The sequence below is a fragment of the Falco punctatus genome (genome assembly GCF_963210335.1).
Source record: "Falco punctatus genome assembly, chromosome: 20".
NCBI lineage: Eukaryota > Metazoa > Chordata > Aves > Falconiformes > Falconidae > Falco > Falco punctatus.
Genome location: NC_137600.1, coordinates 2,764,054 through 2,777,837, shown reverse-complemented (window position 1 = coordinate 2,777,837; position 13,784 = coordinate 2,764,054). Strand labels below are relative to the sequence as shown.

The 13,784-nt window shown below is 40.3% G+C and overlaps 1 protein-coding gene across 2 annotated transcripts in view; it reads right to left on the bottom strand.

Moving 5' to 3' along the window:
- The window catches only part of EBF2 (EBF transcription factor 2), a 146,264-nt gene that overhangs the window by 71,381 nt on the left and 61,099 nt on the right, over window positions 1-13,784 (bottom strand). The gene's annotated exons all lie outside the window — the stretch shown is intronic.

Sequence of the window (13,784 nt, the reverse complement as noted above, 5' to 3'; positions counted from 1 at the left end):
TTACAAGATGAGGGTCTAACACCATGAATCCATAAACCACAGTATAATTTGGTCAAACACAACTCAAAGACTGCCATTCATTTTTGCTGCTGTTCTCAGAGATCTGTGGCCTTCTGCAGCACCGTGCTTCATTTATTAGTATCAGCTGTAAAGTAGACACAAAATGGTAGCTTTCCTACTCGGTAAATGACACACGAGAGGGGTCAACAGAGAGTCAGGCCCTTCAGAAACCTACCATGACGTTTATAACGTATATATTTAAACACGTAAGTTAAAACCAAAAGATGTCAACCAAAAGTCATTAAGCCTGTAGGATCTCTAGGGTGAAGTTACATTGCTAGAAGGACACCGCTGAATCCCCGGACCGTTTATTCTCTAAACTACAGCTCCGTGAGCGCAACACTGAGGGATGTGGTTCAACACAAAGTCCCAGCCTAGATTTAGAAGGCCAGGATGCCACCCTGAGCTATGTGATTATCTGGCAAATCACCGAGACCGTATTTCTGATTGATGTGCTCAAAGCAATAGGAGACAAATGGCTAAATGCCTTCAAAGCTCAGCGTTCGATTTCACCGAGTGTACAACAGGAGCGAGAGGACTTCCCTCCATCACTGAGGCCATCTGAAGCCAGATACACAGAGAAGTACTCAGAAGCAACGGTAATGTGGGCCATAAAAGGACTTTAGGGAAAGAACACAACAGCATTACTCATCAGATGAACTGCAGAAATGGAAACAAAACTGTAATTAGCCTGCCCAACTGCAGGGAAAAATGGATTCACATTCACAACAGTTTAAACAAATAAACCTACTTTGTAATTAGGAAGAACATACCCGCTGTCAATTGCCACAATGTGGGCTTGTTTAAATAATACAGGATAAATTTTGATTGTGCAACCATATGCCTAGAGTTAGGCATAAATCCTCCACTGTAAAGAGGTAAAAAGGAACAAAAACAATTGAGAAAATTATAATAAGAAGAAAAAAATGTAAAGAAGACTTTTATATCCTGGTCTCTCTATAAGGAGTCCAGAAGCGTAAACCCTGTGGTCCCTTAAATGACACCAGCTCTTCTTCCTGAAGAGATACAGTCAGATGACAAATGAGCAAACCCCTAACCCCACCTCACACCTAGATGTTGAATAGTCCACAGTCCAAAAGAATTTGGGGCCAAAACACACGAGGGGCAAGAACGTGTTATACGCAAAAATATGAACACAACAATCTGAACTAAGCCTCGACCTGTCATTCTCTACAGACCGACAGAGAATTTTTTTTTTTTTCAAAAAAAAAAAAACAAACCACCCTTAAACGTGAATGCACCTACTTTCAGCATTATTTCCTCTCATTTTTTTTCCCTTTTCTTTATTCCTCTCTCCCCTGTCAGCCCCCCCCCCCCCTTCACTTTCTACATCTGTACTTTATTCAATGAACACATCTGCATTCTTTCTTTCTGTTTTTGGCCAGAAACTCTATCCAACCTTTATCACTGACACCTCTCTGCAGTTTCAAATTCCAACCTTGTGCCAAATCCCCATTTCCTGCTGCTTAATTTCCATTCATTTACTCTTGTTTTTGCTTCTTCTGCCATTCCCAGCATGGACCAGCTCCAACCCAGCTTCTTCTAATTTTTTAAGGAAGGCTCCCTATTGAGTGCTATTGGAACTTGATCCTCTGCTCCAAGCCAATGGCTGGCTATTGTTTATACTACCTAACAACAGTTGCCAATATTACTGCTTTTTTCCTTTTCTTTATTTCACTCTTTAAGTGTATATCCTAAGACCCAAGAGAACTCGTCTCCACATATGGTGACCCATTAGGTCTGGTTTTATTATTACTTCTGCAGAATCTGAAGTAGCCTCTTTATATATATATATATTTTTTTTAAAAAAAAAAGTTTAAAAACAAAAAAAAAATCAAGAAGGAAGTCTGTGGTGTCTTGTTTACACAAGTCTGTTGATCTGGCTCAGTTCCTACCTGTGGAATAAACTGGTATTAGGATTGTGGTCTTTAAAGAAAAATCATCCTCTTAGCGGTTCAGTGAAAGATATGTTTCATGCAGGTGAAACCGAAAAGCTGAGCTGCAGCAGAACTTAATTCTTCACTGTAACTGTCAAGACTCCAGGTACTTTCCAAGTTCTAAATTACACAGAACTATTCTGGTGGGTTTGCAAAACATCTCTCCCCTTTTCACACATAAAGGAAACACTTTTAATAAATAGGAACCAGAGTCTCAGTGCTCTCATTCCACCAAGGCAGAGTCACCTACCAATAAACAAAAAGAGCATCAGGTAAAGGAGTAAGACACTAAGGCAAAAGTAGGCTTCAACAAACATGAGGGTTACACATGAAATGGTGTTTCCCTCAAATTGCAAACTAAAGAGGCTGCACCTGTCCTTCGTGACTCCTGGGTTTGATGCTTTTCTTCCCTGCTTATTGGCTCTTCATCTAGATCAGCTTCTCCTTAAGACCTCCTTCCTCTAGGTCATCTTATTCCAGTAAGCCTTATATATTTTCTTGGACTCCCACTTCAAAGCATCCTGTCTCATCTGCTGGAAAAGCTCACAAACTTCTTCCGCTCTCCCTAAGCATTCTTTTCTATTTTTGTAGGAGCTGAGCACTCCAAAAGCATTTTTATTTAAGGACTTCTTAAACTTAAATAAATATTCCTGGCATAACTGTTGGTAGCACCCATACCTTCTTCCCCTCCCCAAAAGAAGTCCTGCAAAAAATGAGTAACAGTTGAGTTAAGGCCACCTGCTCTGTCCCCTCTGGTGTAACTCACAGCCTCAACGTCTCTTCTTGTGGCTTTCAGCACCTCCACCCTTCTTAGATTTGGGCCTTTCTCCTTCAACCCAAGGACTGTAGATCTGAAATTTGGTGTCAGCTAGCCATTCTTATTCAAACCTCTCTGCTTTACTTCAGACACCAGAGGACGGAATCCTGAGGACACTCAGGGGGACTCCCACGTATTACACTTTGGTGGGAGCTGACTGCATTTTGCAGCTGGCAAAACTAGATCCCACTGTCTTCCTTAAGCTTCTCACTTGACCTCACTGCGAGAGAATAAAGACAACTCAAGCAAAACCTATGTTAAAAACACGTCCCAGGCACAGATGAAAATTTCAGGCCCGCAGAGTGCATGGGGAGCTGGAATGCTCCAACACATTCTTCTGTCCCCGGCTTGAGTAGCACTGGAGTTGCATCTCAGGCTTCCAAAGGGAGCTTGCCTCCTTGTAAGGTTTTATGACACAGATGTGTTGCATGCTTTGCTGAGCTACATTCTCTTTCTATTTATTTTATTTGAAGTCATAATAGTAAATTTTAAAAGCAACACGCTTCTTCACAGTTTTGGTGCTGTTTCCACATTTGCTAGCAGCGTTGCGGGCTAACACGCTGCATCTCTCAGCGCTCTCACATGCTCTACCCAAAGGCAATAACCGTCCAAGTCCACCCGCCAGAGTCAAGACCTAATCACGAGGAAAACAAAGTCAAGCTTCAACTCCTACAGGGAGTAACACAGCCTAGCAGGTAAGGGGTAAGGCCAAGATCTGGAAAAACTGTTTGCTGGATGTCACCATGAACAAGACAGTCGGTTTCCAAGGGCAGCGTGCCTTCCATGAAATCAGAGTAACGCTACAGGACTGTTTTCAGTTCTTTTGCTGTCTGCCTTGTACTCCTGCCACTTTCTCTTCCAGGTCACTAGGTGGTTTTGTTCCTGTTTGGACTGGGAAGTCATCAGACTAAGTACTGCCTTCGACTATATTCCCAGGATTCTTCATCTTATTGGTACATCAAAGACACTACAACGTAGTGCTTCAAACTCTACATTCCAGCCAAGCTCAGTGAGAGGCTTCTAGTGACAGCAGTGGCCTCTGGGCTGCATCTTTTGAAACAGAGGTTAAGTGTCATACTTACAAATCAGATACTACATGGTCACAATAAACCAATGCTAAGCCGTCGACAAAGTGGAAACGATACCTGAAGATTTCATTGTCTTTCAGCCCCGACCACCTGAAGCACATCACATTCGAAAAAGAAATCTGCCCGCTCAAAATGCAACAGCACTAACAGAGCGTGCTGAGCTCCTGGGTTCCGACGGGCTCAGACTAACCCTTTCCTCCTCCTGTGGGTGATGACAGATTACCTTTCTTTTTTGGCAAAGTAACAAAACCAGCTGGGTGCATTCTTACCCCATGTTAATTAAGACACAGGTAGTTATTAAAAGTTAGGATGCTAGCAAAAACAATGCAGTTTTGCTATGAATGAGTTTTAGCAAGTCTATATAAAGCTTCATCTTCCCTAATGTTATCTTGACCTGCTAACAAGTGTGAACATCAAAAACAAGCTTTCTCTTCACTCAGAATTCATCCTGTCACTTGAAATTCATGCATCTGTCTCCCATTTATTTTTATGAAGATATTCTTCTCAGTTTAGAACATTCCACTAACATGAGGGACTTTCTCTAAATCCATGCTTAATCTTTCTCTACACATGCTTCATTTGTTACACAGCATGGCCTGATTCTGACCGAACCCCACCCCAGGAGCAGAGGCATTTCCCTGGTGCAGAGGCAAGCATGCTGCTTTGAGATGTGGGGTGCAAGCACAATTATTTTTTTTTTTTGCCTTCTTTCACTGACTACCAATGTTTTAACAGCATAGAAAGCAGGTAGAGCTCATGACTGCTGTCAAACCGTAACAGCAAGACAGTGATAAAAGTGTGTACACACATCCACATGACTGAAGTAAATGATTCGCTGGTGATCAAGATCATATGTAAACTCATATCTACTACAACAACCAGCAACCTTAAGAAAATAAATAAATAAATAAATAAGAGCTATTAGTCTGAACCAGGGCATTATACTATTTTTTCCTCATCATAGGATTCTACCTGATCCAGAAATAGGGATCACAAGGGTGGCGCATTTATTCTCAAAAGTTTTGTAGTTCTAACCTTTGTTATGGTCCAAGTGGTTTAGAAAAAACATTAAAAGTCATCATAATGATTAATAGACTCTTAACAAATACAGAAACATATATAAAGCTTTAATACCTAAAACAAAAGAAAAAAGTAAAAAATATATTTACAATATTACATTTTTCATAGTAGGCAGAGGTATCAAAAGTTCAAAAATATTTTATCATTACTTTTTTTAAATAAGGGCTTTGATTTTAAAAGAAAATTCTGTTTCTAAACTCGAATTCACACAAGAATTCCTGCCTCAGTCAGCTTGAAATTTCCTATTTTTAGCATTTCATTTTGTTGAAAACTTTTCATTTTGGATCTCTCAGAAATTTTAACTGAAAGGCCAATTCGCCACATAGCTCTGTTCAAAACACTTTGTAAGTTCTGCTTAATGTAACACCCATACGTCCAAATCAGAAAACTTTGCTGTCAGATAGGAAGCCGAGTGAGAAGGACAAGCCTTGCACAAGACAATCTGTAGCAGATTTAACAAATGACTCAAATCTTCCACACCCTTCTACTGAGAACCTCTACCCACACCAGCAGCCATTCCCTGTAAACCTTGTACAGGATGACATATGAAGACCAAAACAGCAGGTATCAAGATTCTGGCAAAGATTCTGCAAGTTTAATGCTAGCCAGTTCTAGAAACCGTCATTGTTGGCTATGAAGCTTTGTAATTACAAATGTAAGATTATTCACTTGGAGACAGATAGCTGATACATCCTGAAGTTAGTGCTGAACCCAAATACAAGCTGAGGGACTGGTTTTTGTCCTCAACACAGAGCTGCTTTGAAAAAGCCAGCTGACTACTTCATACCTCAGTTTCCCCACTAAAAAAAAAAAAAAAAACTAAAAAAAAAAAAAAACCGTGGAGTAATACTATCATAACCCAGACTGGGATTTAGGGAATATGCTCTAATCCTAGCGCTGCCACTACCCCGCTGTGAAATCCTAAGGAAGTTGTTTCACATGCCTATGTGGTTTCTGTGCTCAGCACCCTGTGTTTATACAATCTGTTTTGAATGCAAGTTCTCTTTGGCAGGAACTGTCTTCTGGTGATGGTGAACAGTACCTAACACAGACAGGCCTGATCCCAGCTTAGGCTCCGAGCACTACTGTAACACAAACAACAGAACTTCTGTAAATGTGGATGGAAAAATTGTAAATTATTCTGGATCATAAGCGGGAGGGGGGGGGGGGGGGGGGTACCAATCCAAATGCTAAGCGTAATAACATTAATAAACCCAAATAGATGTCATATTTTGTTGATGACTTGTGTGTCAGTATAAATTTCATTTTGTAAGAACTCTCTAACTTATGACATCATTTTAAAAGTATTTTTGTGTTTCTTCCCCCTCCCAGATCCTACAACAGGCCTGCTACTCTCTTGGTAGCTTTGCACCCCTGGCTGCCTGTAAATCCTGCTAAGGATAAAAAATAGGGGTATCGGTACGAGGCACATATTCCCCACTGTGCATTTAAGCCCTTCTTAAACCTCCAAAAGGAAACAGCTTTCAGCTCACTACAGCGTACGACTGCAACACAGGATATTTTTCCAGCTCGCTGATATTTCATAAATACCATTTGTTGTCATGTGGTTAAATTAAAAATTCAGGATATCAAACATCAAACAGTATGTTAATGTCAAGTATGCTTGAATAAATACTAAAGAGTTCAACTGACTGAAATATGTGGACTACTAGCTAATTAAGAAAGAAGCAGGTGTGAAAAAACCCTAATTTAAGCAATTTTTTTTTATATAATTAATAATGTTTACTTGTAGTTCCCCTTATAATAAGGCTCCAGTTTAACCTCCAGAGAATTCATAGCTGTAATCCAGCATTTTAAAAATAATAATTGAACACAGCATTTTAAAGAAGGAGATCAGTTTTCAAACCTAGATAATCTGCCTGGCATATATTCAGAGAGAATTTTTATTTTAAATAACGATGAAGCTTTGTATCAATTGGATCAGTTACCAAATTAGTCCAGCAAATTTAAAAAACAACCCAGTCCAGTGTCCATCATGCTAATACTTGTAGGGATTACAGAAGTAACAAGGAGGAAAAACATTTGGTGGGATGGCTACAAAAGCCATCCACTTAACAAAACAAACAAAAGAAGGCAGGTAATTTGGAGGCTGAGTTTTCTGGTAGGTCTGAAACTTCTCAGAGGAACAGCGTCTCTGTGACATTACAGTCTAGTTTTACATAGGCAAAAAAAAAAAATAAAACAACATTAAGATTTTTATTTGAACTCTTTTGGCAGCGTACACACAGCCAATCAACTAATCCAAGACTGTATTTAATGTAGAATTTCTTTCCAAGAAGGCAAATGGAAGTACAGGAGGAGAAAATGGCTACAGATGTAAAAACAGACCTGGAATATTTCATTGACATGACATATCTACTGCATTTAATTAAAAGAAGAATGTATGGGAACAATGCATCCTACTCAATCCGGGTCGGGGGAACAAAATAGGACTGGATTAGATAGGACAACTGTAATCCCCAGAGAGATTCCCATATTTAATGGGAGCGCCACATGTTTGATATGTAGGGAAGCAAGTGGGTGTTCCTGGACTTGATCCACTATTCATCATAATACCACAGCCTTGTTCATTCCCAGTGAGGAGGCTTAAAACCATGAAACCATATGTAGAATATTAAAAATCATTTAAAGTTAAAACGAACATTATGAAACCATGCACCCCGGTTGGGGCTGGAGTCCAACAGCCCGCCGAGCGCACACTGTTCCTGTTGATATCGGCTAAGGGAGTAAACGAAATCACACGCACGCACACGCGCGTGCACACACACACACCCCTTCGTAGCTGCAACGTTTCAGTGCGGATGATGGTTCCTCACTAATACCGTAGCGAGCTCATTATCAATAATTGATGCTACTTTAATACCTACAGCATCAATGCTTTAATTTATAATTGAAGATCAGAAATTCCCGTTCTATTTTTCCACTCCTACTATCTGGTGTTTAAACTTTTTTTCTGACATTAAATTGTTTCTCAGACACAGTCAATAACTTTACTATATTCTCATTGCTGTTGAATTAATCATAGCTCTGCCCTAACCACATGGAATTTAATTTCCCATAAGAGAAATGTTTACTTTGGTTTACTTTGTTGGAACTCAACGTACTTATACAGTCTATAAAGATTTACTGTAACATATTTTGTTAAGCAACATTAAAGCCTGTGCTGACAGATCTTGTCTTGCATTACTTCACTTACGTTCAGATCCTTAATGCTTTTGCTATACACCATTGCACCAGTAAGGCATCGGGACCAGCTTAGATATGCATGTTTCAAAAGTACATGAAATGCAAGAATCTTGGGGCCACATTCTGTCTCAAGTTTTTTTTCATAGCCAACTGCTCCTTACTTCGCCTGAATTTTTATTGCAGTCGTTAGAGCCATCAGGATGAATGAACAGAAAACAAGAGCTTTGTTATCCAGTTCCTTGTTACATATTAATTTGATCTAAATTGATTGCATCCGAGAAGCTAAAGGAAGTTTAAACTAAAGATAAGATAACACCAGACAAAACAGTCCAGGGACGGGACTCGGAAGATTTAAGGATTGCAGCCTAATGGTGTGGTGAGTCAGTTCATCCCTCCAAGCATCGATTTCCCTGTTCTCCTCTTTTATCAATTCAGCCCATTTATATTAAAGCCCCTCAGCATGCAGCTCTCACACTCTGTACGTGTGGGGTTTTAACGCGGAGCTGAGAGCAGTGCCACCAGCACTGAGACACACGGGCATTGCGATGGAAGTGGCAGCACCGCAAATCCCTGTCCTCTAGTGCTTGAGCTCAGCATTCAGAAATTCCCTCTTCCAAGTGCCACTGAAGTCCATGGGAATCACGACAGATCAGTGCCAACGAAAACCAAATTTGAGATCTCAAAAGCAAAAAATTCCGAGAAATATCCAAGCACTGGAAGGCAGAGCTACACGCACCCATCAGGCAACCCCATAAACACAGACTGCATTCAAACGTTATGCTTTTGATTGTTAAGCAACAAGAACTAAAATATTTGGTGTAGTACCGAGCAAATTTGGTTAGGGGATTTATTTGATGCCAAAAAGCTTCATCAAAAGCTTCAGCACACTATCTGGTGGTGACTGACCCAGTGTTTCTCTCTTAGCTTGCTCTGTTCACACTGTCCCTACGGCGTATGTTTAGTTCAAATTCTCACTATGAGATGGACTTCTACCCAAGGATCAAAAAATGACATAGGCAGTGGGAGAAGGGGAGAGGGGGGAAGTAACTAGCTAAAAAAAAAAAAAAAAAAAATCATGATTGTATTAAGTTCTGGTGAAATCAGACCTATCATTGACTGCGGATGTGAATTCAGTCTGCATGCATGCATGTGCATACGCACATTATGGGGGTGGGAGTTGGCAGCTGGGTGGAGGAGAAAGGAAAAAGTGATTTTTAAATATATTTACTAAATCATTGCTGAGAACAGAGGGGAAAAGAGGAGCCTGGGAATCTGCAGCTGAGGTTCAGCTGGTGAGAGGACAAAGAGCAACCACAATGTATGCACTATAAGGAAGTAATTTAAAAAAAAAAAAAAAAAAAGCCCCCAAATTTTCACACACACCCCAAGAAACAGCAATGTTTGCCTTAAAGAGACAGTACAGGAATCAGCCATACAATTTAATATTAGGACACTGTCTTGCAAATATTTTGCACAGAGCCAGTATTTGGTATATCCGTACCAGTTTTAAATGGAACTACTCATGTTAGTAAGCTTTTATAGTAATTAAATGTTTATCGTGGGGCATGCTAATGCAACCACTTGCTACAGATAAGGGGACTTCATCAAAGTCAATGCAGCTGCTCCCTTGGCACTGGTATGGCAGATTACCAGCCCCCTCGCCCAAGGGACCATGCGTGGTGGGATTGAACTGTGCCTCCGCGAGGGTCCCAGACGAGTTTCTCCTCACCTGCAGGTCCTCTGGGAAGCCAGGTGGTTCTAATCCTTTTCCTGACACAACCTGTTCCCTTCCTGGTATCAACCAAGACCCTGGGGAGTGAAACCCAAGCTGTGCTCCTTGTCCCACCCAGCTACCTACAAAACAAGGAATGGGAAGAGCAGACCAGCCGCCGTCCTTCCCTCCGGCCTCAAACCATTTCAGTTAGAAAAGGATGTTTTCCTGCTGGCCGCCTGGATGCTGACAAGTAGGATCACATCGGCGCAGTGCCTCAGCATCACACCAGGTGGCTTCAACAATCTGCTCCAAATCCTCGCTAGACCCAACTAAACACTGGTTGATGCCTTCCTCTGGTTCAGCTTCAGCGTGCAAACGCTCACAAGCCAGAGGAGTGGTGGTTTTCCTACCTGGAGCACTTGCAAGACACGTAGGGAAAGGGGAAGCAGAGTGTTAAACCTCTCCAGCTGGCTGACTTCTACGCAAAGTTGAACAGAAACAAGAATTCTACAAACCCCCCCATTTAATCAAAACCGCAGTGTTTCACGGACAATGATTAATTTTAAGGGCAACATTTCAACATTCCAGTTTTCTCATTTAATTTCATTCATTGGTCATCACACTAATTTTATTACAGGTGGAATGTAAACATAACATGTCATCATAATATACAATTTACTTATTATTCAATGCTTGTTATGCTGCAACATGACACTGAAATTTGTCCAGAAGTTTGGGCTGTAGCAAGGAATAACTTATTGTAAAATCAGAGCTAATGAAAGATTTTTTTAATTTTTTTTTGTTTAACTAAAGAATTCCCTTGAATTAATCTTATTGTTGAGAGTGATTTATCTCTCAAACTTTTCCCCTGTTCGGGCAAGAGTAAGAACACCAGTATTCGGGGGGGGGTATGTCTTTTCCTGTCTTCTTCCCTAACCTCAATTTTCTATATAGAAATTCCAGAACAGGAGAAATAGAAAGCAACAAGAATTGTTTAAGGACTATTTTAAAAAGCCATGAATAACCACATTATAAACACTCTATTTTGAAAATTCTGATTTTTTTTTAATAAAACATTACATTTTTAAAACATAAGCAGAATTTTCCCCCATTTGGGAATTTTCCCCATGAAAGTCACCTAATTCTGTTTTTCTTTCCATCATGCATACATTTGAATCCAAACATACCAGCCCAAGACTCGCAAGCCTGGGTGAAAAAAACCAATTGCAATATGACTCCTCTTGTTTCCCCCCATCTGCCCCGGCCTTCTGGGAACAGCAGCCTCTCAAAGCACTACAGAAGCAGGTGTAGGCGTATTTTAAGTAACAGAAAATCAGTTTAATTAAGCTCTCCTCAGACTTGCAAACTGGGAGAGTTGCTTTTCTTTCCCTAATAAAATAGCCCACAACAAACAGAACTGCTCATGGGTCAGTTCTCCCACCGTTTCACGCCTCTGGTAGAAAGGACGCAGCGCTCAAGCAGGGAATGCTTTTGAAGCACTTCTGGTCTTGGTGAAGGGGGGTGGGTGGGATATTTTTTGGCCCATCTCAGTTTGTGGCTTCCAAAATTCCAAGACCCCTCAGCACAGGCCAAGGTCCCCAATGTACCGTGCATCCTGAAAAGTCAGGAGAAAGCACAGTCCCCACTGATACAACCCTTCTAACCACAACTGAGTGGTGTTAGTGCTGCAGGGGAAAGAATACCATTAATCTTTCAAAAATAACTACTTGTCCATTTCTTTTCAGTATTTCACTGCAAAAAATCTTTGAATTTCGCCATTATAAGTAGAGAAGTTGTATTACTCTTATGTAGGAAACCGAGGGGCAGCAAGGCAAAGGCTTGGCTTTTCTGAGGTAGCTTCATTAGTTGTATTTGTAAACCAAAACCCAACAACTTTCTAGACTTTACATGCATTCTTAGATACTGCAGGTTTCCAGAGTCACAAGTGACACATCACAACCTATCGCCAAACACGACTCAACCCAGAACTGCTCTTTACTTCATGTTGCCCTAATGGCTGGTCTTCCCTTTATTCAGAGAGCTGATAAAGTTGTCGCACGTATAATTAGGCATTTTATTTCACCAGCAGACACCAGCCCTCACCAGCAAGGGCAAGCACTAGTGCCATAAAAGCCACTCCATGCCTACAACTGGTGCAAACTCACGGTATCTCTCAGCACTAACCGTTCCTACATCTTTAACAAGAGTTGTTGAAAGCCAAGAGGAAGCTCTCCTCAAGTACATCAGCTAAGCCACACTCAACAATCTATAAAGGTTTAGAACCAGTGACTTATGGGCTGCATCCTCCTGGGGTGTTTGTAAGGCCGGAAGAGAGGGGGGTGGGGAAAAAAAAAAATTACAAAAATCTCACTTGCATGCACACAATAAACGGGTTCCTGACAGAAAAGTTCTAGGAACATCCAGGGGCAAGATGCAAGCAACATGCTGCTGGTTCTGGATATTCATTTATGAATCCTGAATGATATTGTAGGAAAGTCCAGAAGGAGTAGTTTACAGGAAAAATTATTGCAGGCAAATGATAGCTGGCATTTAAAATCACTCACTAAACTTGTTAAGTTAACGTATGTCACACTTGCTGGAGGTTCATGAACCAAAACCCCTCATCTTCTATTTGTTACTGCCTCCAAGCCAAGAGATATACACGCTTCATGCTGGGGAAGTCTGCTGTAATATTTACAGTTTTCTGACCCACTGACTTTAATTATACATCTGGATTTTAGAATTGTATTTGCAAAGTCACAAACACAGACAAGCCATTTTCCTTTCTCAACCTCTCCTTTTTCTGTGGGGCAGTTGTGGTAAAAAAATCAGCATTTTTCACCTTCCCTTTGCTTCAAGAAAATGAAAAATAACTTTGGTCTTCGATATTGTTTGAGCCAAGTCTTTTTTTTTTTTTTCCATTTTCCATAACATTTCTGCCTCAACAAAGCCTTAAAAAATAGTTAAGTAAACAAAAACGTTTTTGAATAAGGGTAAGCATCTGGCTTAAGCTGAAAAACCCCAGGAAATTGAAAGTTAAGGCTGATACTAACAAATTCTGGCTCCTGTGAAAAATAAAAGGCAAAGACAAAACGGTATGAGCTATAAATAATGCCTGCCAGAACTTTTCGTCTTTAGGATCAAGCCCACTTGTACACAGATGGACGTGCAAGTACGTAGACATAACCCTACTTATATTATTTAAATGTTGGTTTGTGTACTTAATTCTTACCAGCTTCATAAAACACATAATTTACGCCAGGGACCAACGCTGTATCTAGGGTAAGCATGTTAACTAAGCAGTTCTGTAAAGGGTTCATTATTTACCTAGAAGACCAGAACACCACCGATGGAGATGTTTGGTCTCTCAGGTAAATAAGGATTTAGTCTGCAGAATGAAGAATTCAGATACCTTTTTTAAGACTCCTTTGATAAAATACTGAATATATACGAAGTTATTTTTATAACTGAGCGTGATAAACCCAGTTTTTCTTCACGTTAGTGCCTCATTACATTGCTTTGACAACACTGAAGTGACTGAAAAACAGAAGCAGTTGTGATTTAAATTTCAGCATGGTATAAGGTAACCACGATAAAGACAGAAGCCCTTTTCTCCTTTCCTGTATACCTTAAAAAAAAAGTGTTACTCCTTTGGCATCCTCCTAGTATTTTTATTTTCAAGTAGCAGACTTTATACACTATGAATTATTCCTGTTTTAAGAGTAAAAGAAGATGATCTTGTGTATCCCATGCACATTATTTTTTTTTACCTATATTAGTTATACCTGTTGATTTCTTCAGTTAATTAAGATTTTTTTTTGTCATGTCCAAATGATTGTACCTCATTAAGAGCAGCACCT